Here is a 22,490-nt window from a genome sequence, read left to right as displayed (position 1 = left end):
GCTTCCAGGTGGAAAAATCCAAATTGGAGACTGAATTGTTAGAATCCAGTACCAAGAATTTGTCAAAAATGTATAATTTGCTGCTGAAATGGAATACACAAGATGAAACGGTTAAATCAGCTATGATTAAATGGGCTCAGGACATTGGTCATAATATTTTGTTTGCTGATTGGGAAAAGTTGTGGACCACCGGGATGAAATTTACGGCATGTAATGCCCTAAGAGAAAATATTATGAAAATGATCTATAGGTGGTACATAACCCCGGTCAAGCTTGCAAAGATTTACCATTTGCCTGACAATAAATGTTGGAAATGTAAAGAAAAGGAAGGTACATTTTTTCACCTTTGGTGGACGTGCCCGAAGATTAAGGCATTCTGGGAAATGATCTATAATGAACTCAAAAAGGTATTTAAATATACTTTCACCAAGAAACCAGAGGCCTTTCTCTTGGGTATTGTCGGCCAAGGGGTGTTAAAGACAGACATAACTTTTTTCATGTATGCTACAACAGCAGCTAGAATACTCATTGCGAAGTACTGGAAGACGCAAGATCTACCCACACTGGAAGAATGGCAGATGAAGGTGATAGACTACATGGGCTTGGCAGAAATGACGAGCAGAATCCGAAACCAGGGAAGAGAAACAGCGCAAGAAGAATGGAAAAAATTCAAGGACTATTTAAAGAAATATCACAAAGTTAATGAAAATTAGAATGATGATGGACTGGAAAGTAAACGGTTACTATTAGTAATGGTTAAGACAAGGAGAATAAGGAAGATTAGTTTAAACTTAAATTAAAATAAGGGAAGATTTGCTGAGTAATTGATTAGAATTTGGAATACAGAAAAGGGAGGCATGAGGAAGTCGGGGAAGGAAGGTATAAGAAATCAGGATATGAAATGGTACATGTTTTTTGTTTTGTTTTTGTCTTTGTATGTTTATGTATGTTATGGAAAAATTCTGGAATAAAAATATTTAAAAAAAAAAAAGAATGGGTGAATTGGGAAGTTTTGGTTTCTCGTTTTTTTCCAATCTTAAATTCAGTTTTCCACATTTCTCCATTGGCTTGTGGCCTCTTTGTTTTATGTTTTAAAAGTTCTCCCCAAAACCCACCAGCATTTTGGTGTGGATTTCTCCTAATACCCCCATTTCTGTATGCAGTTTTGCAAAGCAATAATGTATTTTCCCACTATATTTTCACAAGTATGTGTACACTTTACCCCAAGTTATGAATTTTTGTATACATCAGTTGGCTAGAAAACTGAATGGAACAACCTGGAGAAGTCCAAATTTCGAAAGATCGCTCTTACTTTTGGTGTATTCTTTTGGAAAGCGAGAATTTGGTAGGTATGCCTTTCAGCGCGAACTGAATCAAATGTCTCCTCCATCCCTACTTGTGGGATTTTCTGCCTCAGATGCCAAAATTACCTGGCTGGCTTTGGCCACTCTGCACCTTGCCTTCAGGTGAGAAAGGGGGCATCAGCATCAACATCAGCATTGTTTTATTTGTATGCCACCTTTCCACAGTTAAAACAATGCTCAAGGCGGCTTACAATATGAAAAGATTTACCATTTTTTTTGCTCTATAAGCCTCACTTTTTCCCTCCTAAAAAGTAAGGGGGAATGTGTGTGCGTCTTATGGAGCGAATGCAGGCTGCGCAGCTACCCCAGAAGCCAGAACAGCAAGAGGGATTGCTGCTTTCGCTGCGCAGCAATCCCTCTTGCTGTTCTGGCTTCTGAGATTCAGAATATTTTTTTCCTTGTTTTCCTCCTCCAAAAAACTAGGTGCGTCTTATGGTCTGGTGCGTCTTATAGAGCGAAAAATACGATACATAATTACAAACATAGCAAAATAGTCATAAAATTAATTAAAACACATTAAAAACTACATAACCAAACTGAACAACTGCCATATAAAAATAAAGATACAAAAAGTTAATATCAGTAATATGAGTTAATATCAGTAACAGCAAAACCTCCCAACAAAACTTTCCCCCAAATACCCCAGTTCTTGCTGGGCAACAGCTGCAGCAGCAGTTCTTATGAAGCCTGTTGGGCCCTGGGCCAGGTGGAGAGAGGCAGGAAAGGGACACTCAGGCTCTCAGCAGGGGAGTCCTCCTGTTTGATGCCCTGCTTCAGGGAGCACATTATTTGGGGAAGGCCCTGGGGACACACTCTCCGCCCTGCCCTCCAGAATGCGGGTTGAACTGGGACAATTTTCTAAACTAATTCTGAAGCTGGAAGATGCCCTCTTTGCCACAGCTCTCAGTTCCTCCATTTTCATTAATGTCTCCCCCTCTCCTCCTCCTCTCACTTCTCTGTTTACGAAGCACCTGAAGTATCACAGAGCGAGCCAGTCTGTAAATCACACTGTGCGATTATGCAGAATTGGACAGAATGACAGGAAGGATCCGGAATCGACGAGATCAAAGATTTACGGAAGATTGGGAAAAGTTTATCCAATATATGCAAAAACTGAGTGATAATAAAATTACGTTTGTAAGCTTTAAGGTAGCTCTGTGAGGGGAAAGGGTTAAAAGGGCAGAAATGTGTAAAAAGTAACAATAGGAAGGAATGGCAGACAAATTGAGGGAAGTCAAAAAAGAGAAGTAAGATGTAATTAAGATGTATGGAATGTATAAATTTGTTTTTGTATTTGAAAACTAATAAAAATATAATATATATATAAAAAAGTAAATCACACTGTGCAAAGTTGGAGTTTTTATTAGTGGAAACACAATCTCCACGGACTTGGCTGGGTGTCTCATTCTTGGTGGTTTTACTCCACGGAATCAGTTGCCAAGACTAAAGGTCCCCACCTCCTCACAGCCGTCTATGTCTCCTCCTCTCCAGGGCTTTCTCCAAGCAATCAGAGACTGCGCCTGCATGCAGTCAATCTCTGCTCTGCTCTTTTCATGTATCTCCTGGTTCTGGGAGACAGGGTGGAAGGAGCCAGACTCACCTCTGCCTCTTGCCACCTTCCTCCCACTCACAAACTTTAGCTTCTGCCTCTGATTCTGGACTGCTTTCTGCCACTGCCTCTTCCTGCTCACTAAACCATGTTACCCCTTCAGCTTCTGACACCTCCTGCTCCCAGTCTTCTCTCTCTTCTACCGCTGACCACCCATTCTTGTCCCACCACCACCACTCCCTGGGCTCTGAGCCTTCTTCCTTGGGGATTCCCCAGCTGGTTCCTCCCACCATCCCTCTGTGTCTAACCTGTCTATGACATAAAACGCTGCCAAAGAAAAGTGGGGGGAAGGGGGGGCAGAATCAATGTGATGGTGCTGCATCTGCGGTTGTGGCAAGATCTTTTTCGGGCAGAGCTTTGCATACATGCTCTAGAACATGGACAACACGTCATGCATACCCTGGTCTGTGTTGACTGTTGACTGTTAACTTGGGGTTGGTGGATCTGACCATTTTGGTTTTTCTTAGTTTCCCATATTTCCATTCTTAAATCATCCATCCATCCATCCATTGCATTCACATCCCACCTTTTCCTCTAACAAACTCAAGGTGGTGTACAGTGGTACCTTGGGTTACAGACGCTTCAGGTTACAGATGCCTCAGGTTACAGACTCCGCTAACCAGAAATAGTACCTCAGGTTAAGAACTTTACCTCAGGATGAGAACAGAAATCGCGTGGTGGCAGCAGCGGGAGGCCCCATTAGCTAAAGTGGTACCTAGATGGTGACTGGGGGCGGCCGCCGAGACCATATAACACCGGTCTTGAAAGACCTACATTGGCTCCCAGTACGTTTCCGAGCACAATTCAAAGTGTTGGTGCTGACCTTTAAAGCCCTAAACGGCCTCGGTCCAGTATACCTGAAGGAGCGTCTCCACCCCCATCATTCTGCCCGGACGCTGAGGTCCAGCGCCGAGGGCCTTCTGGCGGTTCCCTCATTGCGAGAAGCAAAGCTACAGGGAACCAGGCAGAGGGCCTTCTCGGTAGTGGCGCCCGCCCTGTGGAACGCCCTTCCAGCAGATGTCAAAGCGATAAACAACTACCTGACATTCAGAAGACATCTTAAGGCAGCCCTGTTCAGGGAAGTTTTTAACGTGTGATATTTTACTGTATTTTTGGTTTTTATGGAAGCCGCCCAGAGTGGCTGGGGAGGCCCAGCCAGATGGGCGGGGTATAAATAATAAATTATTATTATTATTATTATTATTATTATTATTATTATTATTATTATACCTCAGGTTAAGAACAGTTTCAGGTCAAGAACGGACCTCCGGAATGAATTAAGTTCTTAACCCGAGGTACCACTGTACATGTTCTTCCCCCCTTCTCAATTAATTCACACAACAACCCTGTGAGGTAGGTGAGGCAGAGAAAGGCAGTGACTGACCCAAAGTCACCCAGTTAGCCTCATGGCCTACTAGGGATTTGAACCCTGGTCTGCCAGGTCCTAATCCAACACTTTAAATACTACACCATTGTGGTTCTCCAGTTCTTCACATTTCCACATCAGTTTTGTGATATATATCTTTTAAGTCCTTATGAAAATTCACCAGCATTTTAGTGTGAATGTCTCTTAAAGCACACATTTTAATGCAGCTTTGCCTCAAACGCACCCTGTTGCAAAGAGATTTCCCTTAAGATAATGCATTTTTGCACACTTTGGTCACTATATTTTTTTACTTTTATGCACACATTTTACACATATGCATTTTTGCACACATTTGCTTGGCTGGAGTACTGCCTTGCAAAATTCAGAGAAGTGCAAATTTCACAGGACGATATTGTTCCATTCTGTGTACAGTGGTACCTCAGGTTAAGTACTTAATTCGTTCTGGAGGTCTGTTCTTAACCTGAAACTGTTCTTAACTTGAAGCACCACTTTAGCTAATGGTGCCTCCCACTGCTGCGCACCGCCGGAGCACGATTTCTGTTCTCATCCTGAAGCAAAGTTTGTAACCCAAGGTAATATTTCTGGGTTAGCGGAGTCTGTAACCTGAAGCGTATGTAACCCGAGGTACCACTGTATTGCTTCAGAAAGTGTGAGTGAGGAAGGTTCACCTTTAAATGTGATCTGAATCTGAATTCTCCTCCATCCTTCACGCTAACCAGTGGCGAAGCTGCATGCTCCGCTACCGGGGGCGGAGAGCAGGCATGGCGTGGCTGGCGCCCCGGGGGTCGTGGCACACGTTCTGAGGTCGTGGCGCACCGCCTATGGGGGCTTGGTGCCTGGTGCGCGGGGTGTGTGTGCAGCGCATGTCCAGGGGGGCTGCTGCGATGGCACCCTACTGGAATAGTGGTGCTGGGGGCAGTCCACTCCCTCCACACTCCCGTTCCTCTGCCAGTGACACTAATATGCCTTCTGTGGGGCTGCCTCTGAAAATGAGCTTGGAAACTTCATTCGGTGGCCCCGCTGGCGTCCGGAGTCCACTTGCCAATCATATCTCACTCACTTTAGAGTTTCACAGAACTTTTCAATCTTCAGTGTTAAATGAAGAAAACTGCGTGGAGGAAGGGAGAAAGAGGGTAAGGAAGGCCTCCATGGGGAAAGGCCCATTGGCAATAGATTACAAGTTTTGAGATGGCGACTTAAGAAGTCTTGCAGACTAATGAGGTTAGTTTGGGTCCAGTGCAGAATCAGGCCCAGACAGAGGGGGGGCCATATGGGCCACTTGGCCCGGGCCTCCGATTCCAAAGGGGGCCTCTGTCAGCATATTCACAATTGCAGGGGATGCGCTGGGGCGAAATATGCAGGTTCAGTTCAAGCCTTGAAATAAAATTATTTCTCAGCATAACTTTTGTGAAAATCATTTACATACTTACTTATTTATAAGACTTCAGTTACCCCCAGGGTAAAAAAGGGGGGGCACATTATCTACCTGGCCCGGGCCTCTGCCTGGCTCTGCAAGGCCCTGTGCAGAATCTGTGGGTTGACTTGCCTCAAAGCATGTAGCGATAAAGCAGTGTTGCCATTCCATTTTTAAAATACAAAAGCCAGCAGAAAAAGGCTCCTTACCCCCCTTGTGAATTACAGAAGTGGGGAATCTCAGGTCTGGGGAAAAGCGTGGCCCTCCAAGCCCCTCTACGTGGCCCTCAGAAATCTCCCCAGACCACACCCTTCTCTGGCCTTCCTTCACTCCCACAAATGTTTCTGATTGGCTGGAATGTGTCTCTGAGCTCTGGTGTTGCCTCTGGCCTGCCCACATGGAGGATACGGATGTGTGAGCATGTGTACAAACTGGCCTCCTGTGCAAAGGTAAAATTTACATCCACAGCTCCACCCACATTTGCCTCTGGCTCCGCCCACACGACCCTCAGAAGGCTGCCCTGAAGGGAATGCAGTCCTCTGGCTGGTCCTCCAACCCCTGGCTTCTTGGAGCGCAACATGCCAAAGCTGTAAGGCAGAGAGCAGAAAACAAAGAAAAGTGTGGCTGTCCTTATTCTAGGAAAGCAGGAGAACTGTTTTGGATGACAGGGAGCTGCATACGGACTTGACAGGAGCAGCAGAAATGGGATAGCTATAGCATTAGCTAAGCCCACCATTGCATCCTTGTAAGGAACTGCGTCAGGTGACTAAGCGTAGATGCAGGCAGTCGGGCCAGACTGACCTGAGAGCAGAGAGGGTGGGCTCAGACGCGGGGAAGGTCCCTCCCTGCCAAAGATTTCAGAGGGGCTTGGAGCACCCCCAAGTCCTCGTCCATCACCGCCCCCTTCCCGCTCTTACACACTGTCTCGTCAGCCTGGTGGGGAGGCGGCGGATGCCCACGCAGAAGCTGTTCCCATCAGAGCCGGTGCAGATGGGCTCTGAGCTCAATCTCGGCACTGGGCCCGAGAACAACTCCTTTCCCTTAGCAACGGAGGCGACAGAAAGGCCTTCTTTCTGAGCCCCTTCATATCGTCCCTTCCCCTCAGTCCTTCGTTCCTCCCTGCCCTCTCCTGCACACGCAGCCTCCGCCAGATCCGTAAGTCAACCAGTGTTAGTGAGTATAAATATGCACCTGACATTGTGCACCCATCCTATACGTTTAAAGCACATCCCGCCCGCCTCCGGATAGTCCTGGAAGACGTCGTTTGCCCCTCACAGAGCTACAATTCCCAGCAGCGCATTTAACAAAATACTGCTCCCAGCGTTCTTTGAGGTGGCGGAATGTGCTTTAAATGTATGGTGTACATGCAGAGTCCATATCTTAGCAAGGAGGGATTCTTAAAACAATTGGGTGACACTCTTCCCAAGCCCCCTAGTTACAGGGGACTATGGATCGTAATTTGGCTAAAATTGCAAATAGGTGGCATTGTGAGGTTGTGACCCAGGGGTTCTGAGCTCCAGGTCCTTTGTGTCAGGCCCCAGATCTCTGCTCCCTCCCCCACCCAATTTTTATTTTTTAAACCCTCTGCTGGCATGCTGCAAAGTGGCTGCGTACACACCTTACATCTGAAAGCACATGACTTCCCCTAAGGAATCCTGGGAGTTGTAGTTTGTTAAAGGGTGCTCAGAATTGTCGTTCTGTGGGCAGCAAACTACAGTTCCCAGGATTATTTGGCAGAAGCCAATTGCTTTAAATGTATGGTGTGCACACAAGGCCTAGTTGAGCTAGTGTGACTCCAGGCACACACCATCTTATTTTGCCCCCAAATTTGTGTCCTGGGCCTGTGTGCTGAATTCTTGAAGAGCCCAGAGTAGTGGCGGTGGTTAGAGGGAAGAGGGTTCTGGATTTCCTTAGAGCTTCCCCCCACCTTTCTCCCCACATCACTGGAGCACTGAACACCCCACGTTTCCATGAAAACTTGTTTAAAACTGTTCAATCTAATCCAGCCAGAAACTACAAGTGACTGTCATTTGTCATGTAGCGGTGAGAGCGAAAATCCTTGGCACAGAGCTTGCTGAGTGACCTTGGGCCAGACATTAAGCCTGGCCTCCCTCACAGGACTGTTTTGTTACAACTGAGCTCATTGGATGAAAAAATGATATAGAAATCTGATAGACTATGCCAGAGTTCTGACGCTGGTGGCAGCTGTTGCTAGGATAGATTCATTTCCTCTTAGCCCGCCCCCTAATATGATCCCACAAGCAAGACGACCACCTGGATTACACCTTTAACAGGATCTCAGCGTACAGAAACTACTTGGCTAGTGACTAGTTTCCCACCAATTTGTCAGGAAAATCTTTGCCTGCTAGATTTCTACACATCAGAGCCCTTCCCAAGCGCAGCATTTCAGACTGCCTCTTTAGGGTCACTATTTTTTAAATATAAAAAGCCCTTTTCGCTGTCTCTTTAACAGACAACTCAATCTGCCTCAGAAAAATAATAAAATTCTGAAAGACTGCCATTTCTTCAAACGGTGACTAAAGCACATCGTGCATCAACACCAAAAATGCTCAGGAAGATGTGCTATTATCACATACCAAAAAAGACTCCTGAAATCACATGCGCGCACAAACACACAGCGCTGGAAACACCCCTAAGCATTTGGGTGCAATTCGTCTGACATTAAACCATATATATTGCTTGAATTACAACAGCAGTCCTCGTCGGTGGGGGGGATGGTGTTTAGGTGACAAGCTTTGGGCGGCAACATGCTGGTTTCAATCCTCTCTCTAAAAAAAAGAGAATATTGTTTTCTGGCCAGCTGGCAACGCAATCCCTCCCTACTCCCTGGGAAATATTTTGGGGGACCCAGCACCCCTCTATCACATGCCCCTTGATCTGATTTTATAGGGCACTCCTGTGCTACATGATTTCATTTCAATAATTGCTGCTTATGTACATATATTAATTTAGCCTAGACTACGCGGTGGCGCTGTGGGTTAAACCACAGAGTCTAGGCATTGCCGATCAGAAGGTCAGCGGTTCGAATCCCCGTGACGGGGTGATCTCCCGTTGCTCGGTCCCTGCTCCTGCCAACCTAGCAGTTCAAAAGCACGTTAAAGTGCAAGTAGGTAAATAGATACCACTCCGGCAAGAAGGTAAAATGGCATTTCCGTGTGCTGCTCTGGTTCGCCAGAAGCGGCTTAGTCATGCTGGCCACATGACCTGGAAGCTGTACGCCGGCTCCCTCGGCCAATAAAGCGAGATGAGTCGTCCGTGACTGGACCTAATGGTCAGGGGTCCCTTTACTTTTACCTTTTATTGTTGTTAGCTGCCCTGAGCCCGGCTTCGGCTGGGGAGGGCGGGATATAAATAAAAAATATTATTATTATTATTATTATTATTATTATTATTATTATTATTATCATTACCTTTACCTCGCAGGGCTGTTTCCGATATAAAAGGGGGGAGGGGAGAAAAGCATACCCAACCCTGAGCTCCTGGGTTTGCCACCCAGCTAAAACTGAGCCCATGACACCAATTGGCTACCAATCAGTTTCCAGGCCCAAATCAAAGTGCTGATCTGGGCATTTTGGAGGGAGATTCTCTGTCTTCCCCCTCTTGCTGCTGCCTGGGGAGGGAATGCAGCTATAGCATGGAAGGGGAGAAGGAGTTGTGGATCCAGGTTGCTCCAAGGGTTGGTTGTTGTCATTTTTTGTTGTTGTCGACACCTTTGTTTTTTAAAAAATCACACGCACAGAAAAATGGCTTCCTTGCTTTGCTGGAATCGTACTCCACTCTTTCCTTCCTCAAAGGAGTTGCTCAAACCAGCTTTCAGCTATCAAAGCACACATAAATGCAAGGATGATACAGCCATTACGAAAAAAAGAAATTAACAAAATATAAAAGCAGCAGCAACAACGAAAATAAAAATAAATGAAAACGCAGCAAAGCCACCTCCAGACTGCCAGGGGAGGATTCGAGGGCATACTGGAAATTTAGCTTTTGCACGATTGAAGTGGATGAAAGCACCATAATGCAGAAGATCCTTCCGGTTAGGAAGCTGATGGGGAAATGCACTGAAAAGTGTAGGATGAACAAATCATTAGCAAGCAGACTTTATCAGCACAGTGCAAGCAAATCGGAGTGAATGTTCACTGCTGTATAACCTCCCTGGGAACTAGGCAGAAGGCATGCTCAGTAAAGACCAGACATAGTCAACCCCTCCGCGTATGCTTTGTGCAAGTACATCAGGTTCAATAAACAGGCCAAGAACTCCAAGAGCAACACCAACAATAAGTATTTTCTTCCTTTCTTTTGAAAGCGTTGAATTGGTCACACCCAACCAAATAGCTTCCTTGCTTGAAAAATGGAAGAAGATACACCCAAGTCCTTCCAAAGAGGAATTGCGCCCTCTACTGGTTGGGCTTCACACCCTTCTCTCTGTAATACAGCAACACACACACACACACACACCATAGCTGTCAAGTGTCCCTTATTTGAAGGGACAGTCCCTTATTCCAGCGCCATGTCCCACTGCTGTCCCTTATTGATAGATGTCCCTTAAATGTCCCTTAAATGATGTCCCTTAAATTTCAAAGGAAGCAGCTCCTCTCCCTCCCTCCCTGCCGGCCAGGGAGGAGGGAGGCTCCAACTGTGTTGCTTGGCTGTGTTGCTCACCCAATAAGAAGTCTAAGAACGACTGGGGGGTGGAGCTTGCATGCCTTGTGTGTGGCTAGTTAATGCAAGCTGAGGGGTTTTTTGAATGCTGGATGCCATTTTGTTGCATGTGCTGCTGCAAACTTTGCAGTGCAAAGCCAGGCCAGGGAGCCATCTTAAGTTGAGGCTGCATAGGCCTTGTGGTGCATGTGATTCAGATTCTATTCAGTTGAACCTCTGGTTACAAAGTTGGTTGGACAGTGTTCTCGAAGCAACCAGCGTGAGTTTGACCAGACTGCAGGAGGACAGGAAGACTGGAGTGCCTGGAAGAGGTGAGGCTGCAGGTCCCTTATTTTGGCTGCTGGTCCCTTATTTTCAAGGCTGCTGGCCCCTTATTTTCAAGGCTGCTGGTCGCTTATTTTCAAATCTGTAAGTTGACAGCTATGACACAAACACACACAAAGACCTGCGCTGGATCTTGCCCGACTTTGGATATGATCCTTTTCACTGACGTCAGCTCAAGACGGCCGTGTTGGCAGCTTAGGAGGCGAGGTTTTAAATATCCCTGGCTAAGCTGCCCACCGCCAGCAGGTTTGCAGTGACCTTGGGTGGTGCCATAAGCTTATCAGCCTCCGGTTTCTTGCCTGGCTTCACGTTCACACCACCAGATCTCGGCACCATCCCATTGAAAGCGCAAAGAGAGCCCCAAAGACATGAGTGCTATAATGATCATGCACAATGGTGACCCAAAATCAGGCATGAACTGCTGGATCCTGGGCTTGCTTATTCAATCTCTTGATCCCAGAGAACCTGGCCTTACTCTCAGTTGCGTTCTTAGGATTTCACCCAAACAGCTTTATCCTGTGCAAAATAAGGGACCCCTATGCCTATTATAAACAATGGGCTCATGCAAACCTAGCATTGCATACAATCGGGCCTAACCTTTCTGTCATGTGTCCACCTGATGGATCGTTGCATGTGCCAATCATATGGACAGATTTCCCCCAGTTAACTGAAGACACCATCTCCTAAATAGTCAATGCGGGTGTTGTTGTTTTTTTACCCAACCGCAAAATCAGGGCCTGTCCCTCACGTTGGACAGGCTGAACATTTATCCTGGATACTGGCTTGGAAGGCAGTGTTCCTAGACTGTGTGATACTGAATACCTCCCAAAAGCACCAATTTACCTAGTAAGCAGGTCTAGATTTAGAGACAGGCATCTGCCTTAGGAACTGGGCATGGGGGGGGGGCAATGGGCTTTGGAGAGGGGCACCTGTCACAGGATTCAGCTCAAATGTCTGCCCGATAGCTGAAACAAACAGTTCGTCTTCACCTGTAAAGCTGACAAGTGTTGCATTAATAGACCAATAAAATGTTTGTTTTTGTGCATTTTGAATCCTTTAACTTTAACTTATATTAACCTATGGTCTCTGTGTGTGGTTTGGGAGCTGCACGGTCAGGGGAAAAACAATGCTGTCCAAGGTTGTAAAGACTGCGGAGAGAATAATTGGGTGCACTCTTCCCAACTTGCATCAAATCTATGCTTCCAGGTGCCATAAGAAAGCTGCAGAGATAGTGCAGGATAGTGCACACCCCGGAAATGATCTCTTTCAGCTTCTGCCTTCTGGAAGAAGGTACAGGGTTACAAAGACTAGGACTAGCCGCCTGAGAAACAGTTTCTATCCAAATGCGATTTTGGTTTTAAATGCAGTGTAAGGTAGTCTTTATGTGAGTATATTGTATTCAGTTATGGGGTATCAGAGTTTTTAGGGGCTAACCAGGCTGGGATAGCAGGCTTGTGGATTTTTGAATGTCTGGTGTAGATTTTTTCAATTTCTTTGTTCTGTACGGGACAATGACAATAAAGATTATCGTATCGTATAATTGTAGAATTGGAAGAAACCCTGAGGAGCATCCAGCCCTGCAATGCAGAAATATTCAGCTGTCCCATATGGGGACTGAACCTGCAGCCTTGGTGCTATCAGCTTCATGCTCTAACCAACTGAGCTATCTCCTGCCCTGCCTACCCACCCACCCATATTACTGGGGTCTTCCCTCCTTTGGTTTCCCAAAGAGCTGCTTTAACATGCATTCCCCTTCCCCCTTTATTCATGGGGAAATTGATATCACCAGTGCTCATTCAACAGTGTCTATGTAAAACCATTGTGAGCAACTGTGTAAACCTATCATTTTTATATAACAGGGATAAATCATGCGTCCAAGTTGGGAAACAGGATACTAATGCAATTAAAAAACCAAAGGCTTTCAAAAATCAAAGCAAATTGAGGGGATGCTAAAGATGCTCCTTGTCCGGGGTGCTGTTTGGCCTTTTTGAACACCCTTGGTTATACACTACTGCTTCTGATTTGTCCTACAGCTTCTGGTTCCCGACTCCCCTCAAGATGCTACCCGCAGCCCAGCCTGCCGGCAACAAGGATGAGATGCAGCAACACAACCTCTTCTTGAAGGAGGCTGCCCACTGCATCTCTGCCTCCCTCCCCTAACAAATAAAGTGAATTCAGTGTCTGGGAAGATGCAAACAGATTAAAGTGGCAGCAGAACCAGTCTAAGAAAAGGTCAAAACTCTGGAGTTTCTTTGGAGTAAGAAGCACACACCCCCCCCGAAACCTGGTGGGAGAATAGTATTTGTTGGAGCAGGTTTAAGCTGTGAAACCTCCACCTAAGCTCAACCTGCATATTTGCAATTAAATGCACATGCCGTATTTTTCCGTCTATAAGACGCCCCCATGTATAAGACTATTTTGGGGGACTCAGATTCAAGAAAATGGGGGGAGATCTATCCGTGTATAAGATGCCCCCTAATTTTTGACATTATTTTTAAGGGTGGGGGGAAAACCCTAGTCTTATACATGGAAAAATACAGTAGTTACAAAGCACTCTTATTCAAAGGAAACCAACCTAAGAGTACTCACTGGATCCCGTGAAACCACACCATTAACATAACAATTCTGTTGTATTACATTTTAACACCATCATTCAACCCAATGATTCCCAGTGCAGCATACAAACATATTCCAATAAAATATAACATTATCCATGTAGATTTTTTTAAAAAAATCATCATAACACCAATAAGCATCAATAAGCAATTTGCGGCAAAACATACATTCCTGCAGCAGACAGACCAGCTCTTTAATCCATCCATTGCCAAAAGCCTAAAGGAAAAAAGCTTCACTTGCTGTTGGAACTGTCAACATGGAGGAGACTCCACAACCGAGGCGACACGACAGAAAACCAGAGAAGGCCCTGCATCCCATTGCCACACAATGAGCCACCTATAAACACACGTGGTATATGTGTGCACATAATTATATATTACACCTGCCAACTGATCTATATCTGATCAGGTTGACTTTGGTCCTTGGTCCAATAAACCTGTTTTAAGGGTGTCATAAGCCTCTTTGTGGGTTCCTTAGGAAATTGCAGGACAGAAATTGCAGGAACTAGAATTAGGAATCTCCTGATCTGTGTGCTGCTGCCCTGGGCAATGAGCCACCAGGTCCATTGGGAGGAGTTAATATCTGGACTGCATACCTAGTTTCCAGGGTGCATCTGATGCCTGAGGTGGCTGTCTCACCATGACTGATGCCTGGAGAGAACTTGCCCACCCAGGCTGGCCATTGGGTCCCCCAGAGCTGGAAGGACCATAAAAGATTTCCAGTTCTGGCAAAGGCTTTAGCTGTGTGTGATTTGGAAGCTGTCAAAGAAAGACCAGCACTGAGAGGCTGGCAGGTGGCTCAGCCTAGAAATGGATCCCTGATAGTTGAAAGCAGCGCTAAGCCTGGAATTCTCAGGGTGCTTCCTGCTGTTTTGGGGTAACATCCAATCACATACTGGCATAATGCAAGATTTGAGGGCCCAAACTTGAGATCTAGGGGTGGGCTTTGGTGATGTCACAGAGTGGGCCTCCTCCTTTAAACCAGTCCTCAAGATGTATTATTTCAATGAATGCTGCCCCCGCCATCCTTATTTCACCATTTTTTATCCCGCTTTTCTGCAACAAGGCAGCTCAGGGGACAAGACTAAGAGCAGTCAAAACAAAAGGAGACAAAGCTGTGAAACAGAGAACAACAACAACACCAAGGAGATACCAACAGTTAAAAACATTCCTGAGGTAAAGAAGAAGTTAGTCAAAAGCGTGCTGGAATGAAGCTGTCTTTAAACTTATAGTGTGGACGGGGCATTGTGGGGGTGTGGGTGTGCAAAGTGGTGGCCAGTCTGGGCATAAGGAGAGGCCTGCCAAAGTCCCATCACTGTCCAGCATCCTGTTCTCACAGGGGTGAACTAGATGCCTATAGGAAACCCCAAAGTAGGTCCTGAGCACAACAGGAATTCTCCCCACCTGTGCTCCCAGGCAGTTGGTATTCAGAGACATGCCGCCTTGAAAACAGGAGGTAGCACACAGCTATGATGTCTGACAGCCATTCATAGCTGTCTAAATTTGTCTGAATCCCTTTTAAAGCCGCATTCAGGCCGGTCACCGTCACTACCTCTTGTGGCAGCAAATTCCAGTTTAACTTTGCTCCGCTTAACATCGCGCTGTTGTCATTCACAGTGGGAAGGAAAACAACAAGAAAGATGTCCCAGCTAAGAGCAAGCCCCGCCACTGAGAAAAGTACTACAGTACTGGGGAATTTCTCCTCTCAATGGAGAAATTCAATGAAATATTGTGGACACGTCTAGGACTGTGCTGTCTAAGAACTCAGACAATGGGGTGAGTTACTCTCCCCCGCCCCACTTTCTTATTTCTGTATGGTCAACAGCCATCAATATTCCATAAGTTCTGATAGCTCACAGGTACTTGTCAATCTGTGGGGAGGGGGGTTCCTCTTTAAAAAGAAAATAAAATCTCTTTTTCACTTGCAAACTTGGCTACTTCTGCATATCTGGAAAATATGCCAAGTATATAGAAACTGCCACCTTAGTTTGGGGTGGCATGTGATGGAAGTGCTTCCAAAATTCTGGCATGCTTTTTCCCTACAAAAGGTGGCAATCACATGCCATCAGCACTTGAAGTGTCTAAAGCTAAACCCCCAGCACAGTTATTATGTGGGGCTCAGATTTGGACAGACACTCACCTTGGATGTACAGAAGCTGCTCAATCTAAGTTCCTAAGGCATTTCCACCCCCTGTTCTATCCTGTGTTCCAAATACTTCATTGCACTTGGAGGCTAATCTCCCCTCTGTTGAATTACAGATTTGGTGTAGGACATTTGGGAATCATAGAAGTGTAGAGTTGGAAGGGACCACAAGGGCCATCTAGCCCAACTCCCTGCAATGCAGGAATCTTTTACCCAACGTGGGGCTCGAACTCACAACCCTGAGACCAACAGTCTAATGTTCTACCAACTGAGCTATCTCTCCTACCAACTGAGCTATCTCTTATATTTAATTATTGGCTTCGGTTAAATTTAACCCCACTGGTCTAACTACCTTCAGTACTGCAAGATTGTCATGAGAGTCCTTAGACTAAAATTGTCCACCAAAAGCTTTACTTTTCTGGTTTATCACCACAACAGTTATTAACACTGTGCTTCAGTAAAGCAAATAATTTAACTAGACAGCGCCTACATGATATCGAGCGACAGAATAATTTGGCCACGATAAGGAAATTTTGTCCATGGTATGATTATTTTCCACCTAGTCATTTTGACACGTTGGCACCCTACTTGCAAAAGTTAACAAAATACAGACGCACTTTCACTTACGCAATAATGAATATACTGCCTTCAGCTGTACTTGAGGGTCAATTTCGAAAAATTCCGCTGAAAAACAGTTTTGTCCATGTGGAGATGGCAGTATTGAGTCAGTGGCTCACGTGCTTCTGGCTTGCACTCTTTATAAAGATTTGAGGAGTGAGGTTATTACCCCTCTACTCTTCTCCATGCCAGATGCCAGGTCGCTCAACCATTGCTACTGTGTCCTTTCTTCTAGCAGATCAAGATAATCAGGTGACAGCAAAAACTGCAACATTTTTAGCAGGGGCAATTGGAATAAGATCGATTGTTTGGTTATTGATGTAAACCTCCAAAATGTATTTTGCATAGTTAAGTTTTTACCTCTATCTTCAGTACATTTTATTTTATTTTATTGCTATGGCTAGTGGCTGATGCAAATAAAGATTCTTCTGATCTGATCTGTGTAAGTGCTTATAAACTGATAGGCACTTGCCCACCTGAGTTTGTTATTGTTTAGTTACAAATGCACAAGCTGAATAGTGTCAAGCAAGCAGGCTCCCAGTGTGCCCACAGCTCCTGCTTGCCAACCACCTGCAACAAACCAAACTTCTTTCTCTAACTGTTTTCAAAACTGTTTTCTTTAGTTTTGCTATCCAGGTGGGAGGGATGTACAGTGGTACCTCGGGTTAAGAACTTAATTCGTTCCGGAGGTCCGTTCTTAACCTGAAACTATTATTAACCTGAGATACCACTTTAGCTAATGGGGCCTCCTGCTGCCGCTGCGCAATTTTTGTTCTCCTCCTGAAGCAAAGTTCTTAACCCGAGGTACTAATTCTGGGTTAGCGGAGTCTGTAACCTGAAGCGTCTGTAACCTGAAGCGTCTGTAACCCAAGGTACCACTGTACTATAAATCCCAGTGTCTTGGGGAAGCCACCAGACCACTGCCTTTTGCTTTAGGCCGCATCAGTTCTCAACCTGTGGGTCCCCAGATGTTGTTGGACTACAACTCCCATCATCCCTGAGCTCTGGTCTTGCTAGCTAGGGGTGATGGGAGGTGAAGTTCAACAACATCTGGGGACCCACAGGCTGAGAAAGGCTGCTTTAGGGGAAGGATTGTAGCTCACTGGTAGAGCATCTGCTTTGCATGAAAAAAAGTCCTGGGTTCAGTCCCTGGCACCTCCAGATTAGGCTGGGAGAGACTCTCTGTCTGAAGCCTTGGAGAGCTGCTGCCAGTCAGAGCCAATAAGGAGCTAGATGGACCAAATGTTCCATCAGTCATTGTCTGGCCTAGAGCCAGATCTCCCATTGCCCTTGACGGTTGCCCATGCTGGTTGGGGCCAATGGGAGTTGGGGTCCAGCAACATCTGGAAAGAAACCCAGGTGTGTAATTCCTGTCCTTGTGGATTTGCCCAAGAACTCTGGGAACTGTAGTTTCCTGCAAACGGAACTACGACATGCGGCAACCTTAACAAACTACAGCTCCCAGGATTCTGTTGGAGAAGTAATGCACTTTAATTGGGCCTTAGATGCTTGGTGTGTGCACCACCATTCAGCTAACCCCTGTGGATTTGCATCAACAGGAGCAACAGGGACATGCGCGGCCTCCCTTCGTGGCTGTCTTATCTCGCTGGTATTTTTGTCCTCCCTCTCCTCCTTTCGCAGTGTTAACGGAACAGGTGTCAAAAATGGCACCTTGTCAGTTTTTGTGTGTGCAGGGAAGTTCCAAAATAGAATGTGGAGACGAGGAGGTTGCAGAACAAGGGAGGCACGTCTCTCTTCCTCCACTTCCCTGCCCGGCCCTGAGCCTTTCCCCTTTGCCACACAGCACCCCCTACAGAACACTTTGTGTCCTGCTCCTTGTGGAACAGGGACCAGAAGACAAAACCTGGTGCGATTCTGAGCACGTCGCTGCATGCGTGTGAGAGAGAGAAAGAGAGAGAGAGAGAGATTGTTGGCATTGGATAAGAAGGCAGCGGGGAACATATGGAGGTAGCTTTAAAGCTCAGCACTTCTGTACAGCAGCCAAAGCCTCTTCTCCCAGCCTCCCCCTCCTCCTCCGTCACCTTGCTCATGAAATATGCAGCAAGGAAGCCGAGAATAACACATGCGCAAACACACACAGGCATCCGGGCACACGCAGTTCCCCCCTTCCTAGAAGCATCCTGCTCACAAGCTGTCACTGGCAGGCGTTTTACACACGCACGCACGCATGCGCGCGCACTGAGGACTCAGAAATTTGGGCAACATCTATGATCTATATTTGTTGGGTGGGGCAGGGGGAGAAAGTCAAAGAGTAGGTGATGTGCCAGCAAAAGGAGATGGAGACTCAGCCACGACCCTGAATAGCAACATCAGTGCTGAGCAATGTGTGCCTGACCGCAAGAGCATGGTGCTTATGTTTTTTGGGGAAGGAGGCCAATAGTCTGACTGGGTATAAGGCACCTGGGACATCGAGAAATGGCCTTTAGACTCTGGACTTAATCATCTTAAAGGGGGACCCCTTTAAAAGGGGACCCCTCCCCCTCTTTAGAGGGCATTGTGTATTACTTCAAAATGTGGTAAGTTGGCCCTGCTAAACTCAAGGCCACCATATCTAGCTAGCAGGGATAGTCAGTGGAGCATGAGACTCTTAATCTTAGAGTTGTGGGTTTGAGCCCCACACTGATTCCTGCGTTGCAGGGGGTGGGACTAGGCAACCCTCGTGGTCACTTCCAACCCTCCAATTCTATTATTCTATGTTTCTCTTATCATTCTGCTGCATGGAGTCCTGGCATCTGCCACAAAGTCCCACCCTGGTGGTGCCTCTGATCATAGAGTTAGAAAATGACCAACTACCGTTAGTTTTCCATTGAAAATCTGAAGCTCAGACTGTTCGTGACTTGTCTTTTCCACTCCTCTGGGAGATAAGGGGACAGGGATTTGGAGCCTGCAGCAGCAACCTGAACCTGTGTTGGGGGGGATTAACTCCTGTGTTTAATTCCCTACCAGGAAGGTCACTGCGCAGCGGGGAAGTTCAAAGGGTGGGGGGTCTGAAAGCCGCAAGGATCCCCTTCCAAGAAGCAGTCAAACCTTAGATTCGACACCTGGCAATGAGGGCGGAGAAAGGCAGCAAAAAGAAGGGGTGGTGGTGGGCAGATGGGTTCTGACAGTAGCTCAGTGACAGAGCAACTGCCTTGCAAGCAGAAGGACACCAGTTCAATCCCTGGTATCTCCAGGTAAGGCTGGAAAAGATTCCTGAAACCCTGGAAAGATGCTGTCAGCCAGTGTAGAAAATACTGGGCTAGAGGGACTTGCGATCTCACTCTGAATACGACAGCTTCCTTAGGCTGCAATTACAGAGCTGTCCATTTTTTCCATATTATATTTTTTAGAGAGAGGGGGCTGCCATGTAGAAGTTTACGCTCTGCCCAACATGGCGTCTCCATGCTGGGGAGGAAGCCACGCCTTGTGAATTTCTGCCAGCCACATATTTCTTAACTATCCCAGTGTGCTGGAGTGGTCGAGAGTGCTGGGCTAGGACCAGGGAGGACCAGGTTTGAAGCCACGCTCAGCCATGGAGACCACAGGGTGAGCTTAGGCAAGGCACTCACAGGGTTGTTGTGAGGCTGGTGGTGTGGGATGTGAAACACAAGAGCAGTCAAGTACAACATTCCTAGAGTGAACATGTTTACACATGGGGAGGAATGTTTGTCCAGTCAGCAGGTAAACTTCCTGTTTCCTTCTGGGCTGGGACAGACTTCTTCTGCATGTGACTAGAGGTGGGCATGGCCTCACCTGTGCAGGTAATGACAAAAGCACAGGGCAGGGCAACCATCTCTCTCTCTTTGTCTACATGCACTGAAGAAGCAACATCTGCTTAGCCAAAGATGCTCTCTTGGCTTCCAGCCAAGAAAGGACAAAGGGACTGTCTTCTTATGGGATAGTTTCCAAGTGTATGTTACTTTTCTAAGCTAAGTCTGCCTTCTGGGATCCGGTTGTGAACAGAATGTGAGTAAACTCTTTTTATACTTTTATAGAAGACTGTGTGGTGTCTTATCTTTTATGAGGGAATAAGGCGAAAACACCAGAACAGTTATTATAGAGGCTTTAGCGAGCCTGAGCAAACGTATCCGCTGAGTTTAAAAAGGGGAATGTTACTCTGCTAAATTGTGAACTTGTTAACACAAGTTGGAAAGGCTATAATCAGACAATATATCCTCTGCTGCATCCCTGAACATTCCCACAAGTGGCAGGTGACACAAAGGAGCGCAGAGCCTCCCCCAACACATCAATGCGACTGCATACCCCCACCTAGCTGCTCCCCTGCCCCATCCCTGTCCAGGTAAGCAGCAGTTCCTGCCATGCCACACACACGGCTACTGGACCAGATGCAGCCCTGCTTAGCTTCAGCAAGAGGGTTGCAGCATGGGCCCTATGGCCACAAGAAGAACCCTGATGGACTGGAGCAAAGGTTCATTCCTGTCAAGCATCCAGTTCTTGCAGCTGGCCAACCAGGTGTCTAGGGAAAGCCTGCAAGCAGGACCTGAGGGCAACAGCAACTGTCCTCACTTGTGACACCCAGCAACTGGCATTCAGAGAAATACTGGCTTTGACATTGGAGGCAGAACAGAGTCACTGTGGCCAGCAGCCTTATGTCCAGCTAGCAGACCTGCCTCTATTCCCTCCCGACGACCCTTTAACTTGGGACCCCTACTTGCTATTGTCCTGCCTCAATGTAGAATGGGGAGATATATAGATGGGATGTCTCGGTTGTGGCGACAGTGGCTCGCCTCTGTCCGCAGAGCATGAGACTCTTAATTTCGGGGTTGTGGGTTTGAGCCCCACGTTGGGCAAAAGATTCTTGCATCCGCAGGGGGTTGGCCTAGAGGCGACCCTCATGGTCCCTTCCAACTCTATGATTCTGTGAGTTGCTGTTAGCATTGAGCCTCTGCACTTGGAAATCAGCACACCTCTGACACAACAACAGAGTAGATTTTTCGCCTCCTGCCCCACTTATGAGCTTCCCAGGAGCATCTTGTTGGCCACTGTGTAAAGTTGGGTGCTGGAAGAAATGCACCTTTGGTCTGAGCAGGTAGGGCTCAGGACATATTCTGTAAATTGGCAACTTGAAAGAGGTGTACATTCGCAAGTTCAACCTGAGTTTACAGCAGGTTACAAGGCATTTTTTAATGCATTTTTTTTTTACGCCAGTGCAAGGACTCCTGCTAGAGCAGCAAGCCTTTCTCCCCTTTCTTTCCCCCCACGCCTCCCCCAAATTCACTATGAGGGGGACAGGAGACCCCTCAAAAAACAATGTGGGGTGGGAGAGGAGAAGGGAGATCTTACTGCCAGGCAAGCAAAAATGGTTGCAATCTCCTTAGCACTACCTTGAATTCCCACCCAGAGTTTTCGCTTCTTTAGTTGGCCAGCTTGTCAGCTTGCTCTGAATTTGACTTTTGGAAATTTCAAATCATCTTGCTGCAGAAGCGTGGCTTTAGGAACACTGCTCAAGAAACTGAAAACCTTCGGTCTGGTTTAACTAACCAGGCAAATCGGGTCAAGAATCAGTGGGCTTCATTCCATACTTGATCGAATAAGATTTTATTCTGCGAGCCACCCTGAGATCTTATGTTGAAGGGTGGTATATAAATCAAATAAATAAACTTGGCATGCAGAAAGTCCCATGTTTAACCCTTGGGATCTTCAGCTAAAGGAGCAAGGGGGATGTCAAAGACCCTTAGTGGAGCTCCTGGAAAGCCACTGCTAGTACAAACAGGGCAGGGTTGGGGAACCTCCAGCCCAGTGGTCAACGGTGGCCTAGGAGAATTTTCAGTCTGGTCTTTGCACTCCCCCTCAGGCGATCTCATCTCCCCAGCCAATGCCCTTTTACCAACCTCAGGGGCTTTTGCCTGGTTGGAATTAGTTTTTGAACCCGGAACATGCATGCTTCTCGCATGCTTGGATGGAGGACAGAGAGGGGTGTTGGTGCACATGTGTCGAGATGAGCCTCCTTTGCCAATCCACATTTGTTGCCCTGCCCACTTCTGCCTCTGGCGCTGCCCACCCCTGGCATGTGGCCCCTGGAAGGTTGCCCAGAAGGAAACATAGCCCTCAGGCTGAGCTAGTTTCCCCCACACCTGGAGCAGACGACAGATAGTCTGCCCTGGTGTGTGAGGCGGCTCCCTGTGTTCCTTAGCTAGGTGGCAACTCTTCTCTGGGCTTCCTGTCATAGGACCATGTGAAGCAGCCATCTGTGCTGGTCAGCAACTGCACCTGCTCTTGAGATCTTCAAGGAAAGGCATTTGCTGAGCTCTGCTCCCTGGCATGTCCTACTGGCATCTCTGAAACCAGGACCTTCTGCGTAGACAGGACAGAATT

General features: G+C 46.8%; 1 protein-coding gene across 1 annotated transcript in view; it reads right to left on the bottom strand.

Moving 5' to 3' along the window:
* Positions 1 to 22,490, bottom strand: part of SLC17A7 (solute carrier family 17 member 7) — a 63,369-nt gene that overhangs the window by 23,362 nt on the left and 17,517 nt on the right. The gene's annotated exons all lie outside the window — the stretch shown is intronic.

The sequence above is a fragment of the Podarcis raffonei genome, chromosome 13 (genome assembly GCF_027172205.1).
Source record: "Podarcis raffonei isolate rPodRaf1 chromosome 13, rPodRaf1.pri, whole genome shotgun sequence".
Taxonomy (NCBI): domain Eukaryota; kingdom Metazoa; phylum Chordata; class Lepidosauria; order Squamata; family Lacertidae; genus Podarcis; species Podarcis raffonei.
Note: the sequence above shows the minus strand (reverse complement) of the source record. Positions and strands in the feature narration are given on the sequence as shown.